A 9,157-nucleotide genomic window follows, 5' to 3' on the forward strand; every position below is an offset into this window, starting at 1 on the left:
TTTTCTACATAATTAATAGACACCTTTTAATGTCATTGTCAAAATTTTTTGGAGTATTTATTTCTTTGGTTTTTGCATGCATTTTTTTTTTAAATTCCTAGGAGATGTAATTGTATCATAAACCCATTTAAAATAGTAACAAGGTTTTAAAGAAGATCTGTTTTGCCCTGTGTTAAATCTGTTTTGCATGAAAATAATTCTTACGTGTTGTTGTTTTATAAAGTTTCTACCTTTTTTTGAGGGAGGACTTTTTTTTTAAATAACTTATGAGGGAGTTTTAGGGGAGATCATCAATTAGTCAATGAACTGACTGTTGGGAGATGGTGACACTTGAGGTTTAAGGTCTCCTTGATGCAGTGTGCTTAGGTTACAGCCCTCAGAGTCACTGGAACTGTTCCTATTCTATGAGAGAGCTCTTCAATGGGCTCTACTTTCATTTCCTCTTCACTTGATTTTATTTCCTCATACTCAACTGCAGTTGCTGACTTTGAGCTCTTAAATTCTCCTACATCTGGATTGTACATCTCAATTGACAAATCTGCCTTTGCATATGGTCAGATAATTCTATATTTGGAAGAATATTCCTATTGTGTGTTTTATTCCATTGAACCTAGTAGAGTTAAATGTAGTTTGATGCATAGGGAAGAATTAATGATTGGAAGATACAGAGTTGGTAAATTATTTATTCTGGCCCCGAGGAAGCTGAAAAGCTGAGTGAAAGACTAATAAATCATTTGTGGTAGTGCTGGTTGTCACTTCCAATTATTTTAGACGGTTTTGTGATAAACTGCAGCACCTGCTAGATATCCGCACACCCTCCCTTGATGCTGGTGGTGCAGCTTGTTTAGTCGACTATCAGAGGCAAGTTTGTGTAAAGTTTATTTAGGTTGGAAAGGAAATTGCTCTTTTTAAGTCAATTCTGTTGCCTTTTTTCATCGTCTTGATTGCTGAAAGGATTTTTGTGACATGGCAGGAAATCTAGAATGTACCTACCACTTCAGCCAGGGGAGACTGTCTTTATCTTTTGTTAAATTAAATACTTGAAGGATTGAGCTTCTTTGTTATTCCCAGACTAATTAAAAACTACTTCTACTGAGATGATTAGTATGCTAAAGATCCAATCATCTTTTTGATACCACACCATTTAATAGACAACCACTGCTGCTGTTTGACCAGACCTTTCTTCATCATTCTTTGTTATTAATGGCCGAGGCTTTGAAATCAGTAGCTCTAAAAGGTAGTGAGGTCCCTCTTTGCATTGGTCCTAAACTCAGCTACGGAGATCCTTGCAGGAATAAAAACAACTTGAAACAAAGCTCAGCTAAGACTGGTCTGGTGGTAGCAGTGATGAAATAGAGTTCTCTAAAACTCCTTTGGAAATAAATTGTGAATGTCATCTAAAGTGCATGCTTGAAATTATAGTCCTTTTGTTTCCAAGTTTAATAAATTGTTGATTATTCCCAGAGCACAAAAAAATTTGGTTTAATACATCAGAATAACTTTGTTTTCATTGAGATTTTTAGCTTTATTGTAAAAATATGGGGTATTTGAGAGTACTTCTAAGTATATATAAAGAAAGATATAAGTATAAAGAAATACATATTTCTCAAATATATATGTATTTTTAAGATATAAGTATATGTAAAGATATAAGTATATATAAAGAAATCTTGATAACTGTATTGTATTCATTCAGTCACACTTTTACTTACTTATTTCTCCTCATAAACGTTTACTAAGGTCATGTATACCTGGTCTCTGGGAACAACAACTACTAACTATCACTTATAACCGATTCTTTTTTAGAGTTTACAGTTGCCATGTACTACTCTAAGCATTTTGCATATATTAACTCATCTCAATACAACAACCTTATAAGGCTTTTACTTATGATGGAGTGATAAGGCCATAGTGATCTCATTTTTCCTTTGAAGTCTGTACAAAGAGGGAAGTGTTTATGATAAATCTTAATTATTTAGGTTTGGAATTTCAATCATGATAGCATTTGAATTTCCTATTATATACATCATTTCACTTTTATTCTCAACATAATTAATCATTCTTATGATGAAGAAATTGAAGGTTAAAGAGAGTAAACCTCTTGTCCTGGGTTAACCAGCAGTTTAGAGGTTGAGGAGCTGGGATCTGAATCAAGATCTAACTGCCTCTACACTCTATTTAGGAGCTATAAACTCTTGTCTTGATAGTATCTTGTTTGGTAAGAAGTGGGAAGTGGCTAATAAGAACTTAGGCTACTGAAGAGCTTTTCCAGAAGTGGGCTCAGTGTCCCTAGATCTCTTGGGTTTTTGTTTTGTTTCTGAGAGAAGTTAAAAATCTAGATTTTTTTATGTGAAATGTTCAGAGTTTTAAGTCTTGGCAGTTTATTCAGGATAAATTGTTTGCCTACTGGATGTGAATGCCACTTTGTGAATTTGTTTTAAATGTAATTTAAAACGAATTTGGTAGAATTTGTTTTAAATGTAAGTTTCCTTTCTAACTTTATCCAATTGAAAACTAGTAAGAGTCCATGAAAGGGTATTAATAGGATAATACCAGTAGAATTTCATGCTTTAGGAAGATTAACAATAATTATTCATTATTTTAGTAATTTTATTTGGTTTATGATCTACCTCAGATGAGTTTCAGTTGAACTTGGATTTCAAATTATCATGGGATGCTACTAATTTAAATATGCTCTAGCATAGAATATAAAATCAAAGAATAAAAAAGTCAAATTAGAATCTTGAAAATCTAAGCAGGTATTGAAATAATGTAAATGTTAATTGAAACTCTCAATGATGTGCCTTTGGTAACCAATTCTATTCTCTCTTTTCCCTACTTATATTCATTTATTTGCCTATGGTATGAGTCATGTGGAGATTTAAGATACATGTAGTTTTTCATTGAAATGCCTTTATCACATTTATAGGTAGAATAACATAACATGTACAATGTTGTGACTTTTACTTTGTGAAACTTTGTGAAATGGGATTTCACATAATTAGTCAGAGGCCTTTATTTATATGGAGTATTACCACAATAACAACACTTTTTGGTGAATGGGAAACAAAAATCAGTGGTTGGTTGGTTGGTTTTGTAAGTGCTTTTCTGTTAAAGTACAAATAAAGTATCCTTGGAGACAACTTCAGTGCCATGTCATCAGTGATTGGAAAAAAAATTCATACTAAATTCAGTTGTTAGTGTAGAGACTTCTTCACAAACCCAGGTTAAAGACCTAACCTATTGTTGCAAACTTTAATGCTTCAGAATAATTTTTCTTCATGAATTCTTAAAATCTATGGTATGAGAGGGGCGCCTGGGTGGCTTAGTTGGTTAAGCGTCCAACTTTCGCTTAGGTCATGATCTCGCGGTTCGTGGGTTCAAGCCCCGCGTCGGGCTCTGTGCTGACTGCCAGCTCAGAGCCTGGAGACTGTTTCAGTCTGTGACTCCCTCNAGAGCTTAATCAATATGAATTCTTTAGTTTGTCTTTCAGATTCTTTAATATATAAATAAATACTGTTACTGACTTAATTTTTCTAAATTAGAGTTTTGGACTTAGAGCATTTTATTTAATAGTATTCAACAATTGGTCAAAGTATGGCTTTAAAATTTTAATGGACACCATAAAATATTTTTCTTTTTTATTTTAAGAACAGTATATACTCATTAAAGAAAAATTGAAAAAATGAAAACCACACACGATCCCACTACCCAGAAATGACTAGCAAAACCCATTCTTGGAGGTTTTTTTCTTCCTTTTTCACCTTGTCTGGTTAGTATTTTATGTTTACCTTTTCTGTGACATTACTCATAGTTTAGTGATTGGTTTTTATTTTTTTAAAGTTTATTTATGAAAGAGAGAGCAGGGGAGGGGCAGAGAGAGAGAGGGACAGAGAGAATTTCAAGTAGGCTCTGTGCTGTCAGGGAGAGCCTGATGCAGGGCTCAAACTCACAAACTGAAATCATGACCTGAGCTGCAATTAAGGGTCGGATGCTTAACCGACTGAGCCACCCAGGTGCTCTAGTAAATTGGTTTTTTAAAAGACATTATAATATTTGACAGAGTTCAAATGCAAAACCTTCACAGAACTTCTCATCCAGTACCTGGAAGTAAATTCTCCTTCCTAACTTCCATGTGACTATACTTCTATTATGATATCTTGTAGCTATGTATACTTGACCCCAGACATCTGGAGGGTAAGCACTATCTTATAGCAGTTACTGACTGTTGAATGAATACATGAAAATCAGTCTTCCAAATCTTCTAAAAAATGTTTATCGATTTTTGAAAGAGCAAGAGAGTGCGAGTGCTCAAGTGGAGGGGCAGAGACTGAGGGGGACAGAGGATCCGAAGCAAGCTCTGGCTGACAGCAGCGAGCCCGATGTTAGGGCTCAAGCTCATGAACTGTGAGATCATGACCTGAGCTGAAGTTGGACACTCAACGGAGTGAGCCACCCAGGTGCCCTGAAAGTAGATCTTTAATTTGTCTTCTGCATTGCCAATTGAAACAGCAAAATGGCAGCAAATATATCAGTGCAATTCTTATACATTTTAATGGATTGTAGAAGTAGGGCTTTTGTGGAAATGTGATTATACTAAGAAATCAGTGAAGTTTATGGAGCTAATGATTCTTCCTAGATCTAAAGATCTGCCTGGTCATCTGTGTCATAATTAACGAAGATTTACTATGTACAGATTTGCCAAGGTAAATCTAATTTGAAGAGGGAATTTTGCTAAATAAGTGTCTATTTAAAATATTACAGTATTAAAAAACTGCAAAAGAGATACTGATTTAGTAGAAGGTTTGTAATTAAAGTGGTGCACGAGAAATTTGAAACAAAACATTTAGATATGGTGGATCTACTATGGTATTCTTTAGATAAAGGGTAAATCACAGTGCTAGAAGTGATTAGGCTTTTAGAAGTTCTCTTCTTATTAGTAGGACACTTAAGTTTTGGGACATAAATAATTGAATCAGGATGATAAGACTGCATTGTACTAATGCTTATTACTCATGTGTGCTCAAATAATTTTTGAATATGAGTAAATCAAATGCCTTCTATGTAAGAAGGTGATGAAAACTTCGCCCTGTGTCCTTTAGGAAATTTATAACTGAAAACCATTACTTTCAATGTATATATTAGAAAACAGAATGTTTGTATTCCTTAAAAATATTTATGCTTTGAAGAGAAGAACTTAGAAGACATAAAGACATAATACTTTTTAAAGTATTATGGCAATGTAAAGGAAGATTTAAGAAAAAAAGTGGGTTCTAGTTAGCTTTTTTCTAGCAGCGCTTTGACTATATTATTGGAAGGTATCCCTGGATAAGCTTTGTGGAAACTTTTCAAGTTGGAAGATTTCAGCTGGAGTGTCTAAAGGGTCACTTAAAAAAAACCCCTCTATATTAAAATAAAATGTGTCCAAGCTTTAAAGAAAAGATCTCAGAGTTTGCAGATGATCCTAAAATTGGAGCTAGAGGAAATAATGAGGAACAATGCAATCAGATTCAAAAAGATTTGGATTGTTTAGGTGATTGGGCCAGCAGATGGCAAATGCAGTTCAGTGTAGACAAATGTAAAATAATTATCTTAGGAACAAAGAACCAATCATACAGCACACTGATCAGGAAAAAATTTGTGGGTTATTGTAGGAAAACCATTGAAACAGTTAACCCGGTGCACAGCTGCAGCAAAAAAGGCAAGCAAGAAACCAAATTAGCAGACGGATAGAATATAAAGCAAGAGGCAATACTTATAGTGTATTAAGAAACTTGCTAGACCCCATCTAAATTACTCAGTCTAGTATTGGTTGCTAGAACCACTTTAGAAAAAGTAAATTTTTGCTTTGGAAATAGACAAGAAATTGTAACAAGCAAGTCTAATAATGTTCAAGAGATTTGAACTAATTTTTCTGAGCTTTGAATTTTGAACTTTTACAGATTTGAACAAGATCCTGAGAATAAAGACACTTCATTCAGGTTCCAGTATCAGAGCTTGATCTTAGTAGAGAATGCATATGGTTTCAGCTGCCTAGGGCTTTACCTAATCCCCCTTCTAGTTTAGGTAGGAGGCTTCTCACATCTCTCAAAAAAGCCTAAAAGCTGGCATGATGAGGTCCTCCTATAGTTTGAGAGATACACCTGGGCACCGAGAGAAATCATGGGCATGAGAGCTAAGAGCTGCTGGTGAGATGCTCCTTTCTGCCTGGTGATACTTGATGCAGTAACATGTTGCAGGCTTCATTCTAAGCTGTGGAGGCAGGACTTTGGTTCCTCATTCTCCAACCTTGTCTCAATTTTTTTGAACTATCCAACACTCAGCCAATAGATTTCTTTTTGACTTAGATTAAACAGAATGTGTGTGTTTATAATAAAGAGCCCTAACTGGTACATTGGTAATGTTTTGCTATTTTAGCCTTGCCATTGCCTTTTTTGTTCTTCAACGTGTTCGCTTTATTTGGAGGGGTGTTTTACTATAAATCATATTTTGGATGAAGAGAAGAAAGCTAAAATGCAAAATCGGTCTTTTTTTCTCTCAGTCTTTTTCATAGTTGAAAAGATGCAAGAAAATCCTATCCTCATCAATAATTCTCTTGTAATATTTAACTTTATCTGTGCAACTGAATAGTGTCACTTTGTTAAAAATAGTGTTTGGTGTTCAGCCTGTTTGTAAAAATAGTGTATATACATACCTTTATATATTTGTGGGATCTTTAAAAAGCATTTTCATATTTTGGAGGAAACAATGCATGATTTTCTTAGTGTCACATGAGTAATAAGTTGTAGATCAGGATATATTGTCCATTGTTTTTTGTTTTATATTACTGTTGATTACTGAATATTCAGTGAAATATTTTGAAGAGAAATAACACTTGTGAACTAAGAATTGTGGATTATATTTTAAGTTTGTAGTGAGTTGATTGGTTAATATTTAGAATTTGATCTTTTCAGACAAGCAGTGTTTTAAATAGTGGTTAGATTTTCTATTTATCAAATGTCATATTGACTTGTATTTAAATTGTTAGTCCAGTGTATGGATGCTTGAGGCATAGCCACATGTAAAGTGAGAAAAAAGTAATAGAAGGGTTTTTTTTTTGTTGTTGTTTTTTGTTTTTTTTTTTTGAGGGATGGTGTGCAGGGCTATTACCTGGAAAAATTTTGGCATAATTAATTGTCTTTGAGACTTTCATCATTCTTAAAGGTTCAATGGACCACTTCCAGTAGAAGGATTGTCCTTGAGTCTACTACTCATAAACCTGTAGATTGCTAGAACTCTTATCCTGACCTAAGACCTTTATGCATCATGGCATCCATAGCCTGCCCTGCCTTTCAAAAAGTAAGGATGCTAGGATTCAAATTTGACTCCCCCTGCAACTCTGCCCTGTAGTATAGGTTAGGGATGGTGTTAGGAGAGAAAGCTGTATGACTGAACTAGTTCAGATGTCTTATGTGAACTCTACTTTCTTAGAGATTCTTTTATGAAAAAGATACATAGTTCTTTGACATTTTGGTTAGTATATCTCAGTGAAGGAAAGACATTTGTTTAGGGTTCAGGGAAATGTCTTTGGTTTTGTTGTGCCATTAGGGACTGCTTATATTTTATGTATGTCTGTATAATAAAGAATATCTGTATATTTGGAAAATGACTTTGCATATGTGAATGTTAAGGGTAGCTGAGGTTTTCCATTCTAACTTTTAAGTTATTTGAGATCTTCAGTTTTTTGTTTTTTTTTTTTCCTGATCCTGTACATGTATAGAAATCACTGCCTGGGACATGGGGCTGAAATACTTAGCAGATGATTACTTACTGTGGTTGGTATGCCAGACTGCTGAAGACTGATCTGCATATCTACAAAGTAGCATAATGGGCCTTTTAGGAATAGAATTGAGACCCTGTGCCTCACTACTTGCCCTCCCAAGAGAAGTTTATCTGCCTTGCCTGCATCGCAGGTTTCTCTCTGGCCCGAGATCTGCAGCTAGAGTTTTCAGTTGACGCTTTCAGTTGAGCTCCACTGACTGCTGGTAATGCTCTTACTACCTCACGTGGGGCCCTGGTAACTCTTGGCTGTTTCTGGTCAGTTTCTGGATAAAATGACAGGCCTTTTATTAATCATGCCTTCTAGGAGTGTACATAGGGTAGAGATGAGGTCTGTGACTCATGCCTACTTTGTATACTACTGTTGGATGCTAGGGGCTAATTTTCCTTACCCAAAATCTTTTCTTTACTGAACTGTTAGGTTTGGAGTCCTTTCAGAAGACCGGTTGCTGTAGACAGCTTAACTGTGTAGTGGGATTTTTCTACATTTAGTTCTGGTTGTCTGCCTGTCTGCCTACCTCTTTCCTTCCTTTATTCCATCCCTCCCTTAATCCCACCCTCCCTCCTTCCATTCCGTCTTTCTTTTTTCTTCGGTAATAATTTTGGTTATTTTTTATTCAAAGAGAATGGTCATGTTAGAAAATTCTGTGTAAAAATGTAACTTGTCAGTTTATTCTAAAAATATTGGGTTATTTATCAGGAATGAGGGATTAAATGTGTTTAAACATTTTTAAACATAAAAATGGGATCTTACATATCCACTGCTGTTTTTCATTTAATAGTATATTATGGACAGGAAATCTACATCATCTCTTGTATATCTATATCATCTCTTTTAATAGTTGCATGATATTCTGTTGTATTGATGTACCATAATTTATTTCACCAGTTCCCATTGATGACTCTTGAGTCATTAGAATTTTTCACTGTTATGTATGATACTGCATTCAAAATACTTTTGATAATGTTCATATATATATATATATATATATATATCCCTCATTATTTCCATAGGATACACTCCAGAAGTGGAATTACTGAATAAAAGGGTAATTACATTTTTAAGGCTTCTGATACTTATTGCCAAAATTCATGTGTTTTACTCTCATTAGTGATTTTTTTTTAAAGTTTATTTACATATTTTGAACATGAGTCAGAGTGGCAGAGAGAGGTGCAGAGATAGGGGGAAGAGAATCCCAAGCGGGCTTCATGCTCAGTGCAGAGCCAGGACATGAGCCTCAGTCTCATGATGGTGAGATCACGACCTGAGCCAGGATCAAGAGTTGGATGCTTAACCGACTGAGCCACCCAGGCACCCCTCTCACAAGTGATTTTTGAG

At 34.9% G+C, this 9,157-nt stretch overlaps 1 protein-coding gene across 1 annotated transcript in view; it reads left to right on the plus strand.

Moving 5' to 3' along the window:
* TBC1D5 (TBC1 domain family member 5) overlaps positions 1-9,157 on the plus strand; it is a 536,447-nt gene that overhangs the window by 59,519 nt on the left and 467,771 nt on the right. The window lies entirely within an intron of this gene.

This window comes from Crocuta crocuta, unplaced genomic scaffold, assembly GCF_008692635.1.
Source record: "Crocuta crocuta isolate KB4526 unplaced genomic scaffold, BGI_CrCroc_1.0 scaffold279, whole genome shotgun sequence".
Lineage (NCBI taxonomy): Eukaryota > Metazoa > Chordata > Mammalia > Carnivora > Hyaenidae > Crocuta > Crocuta crocuta.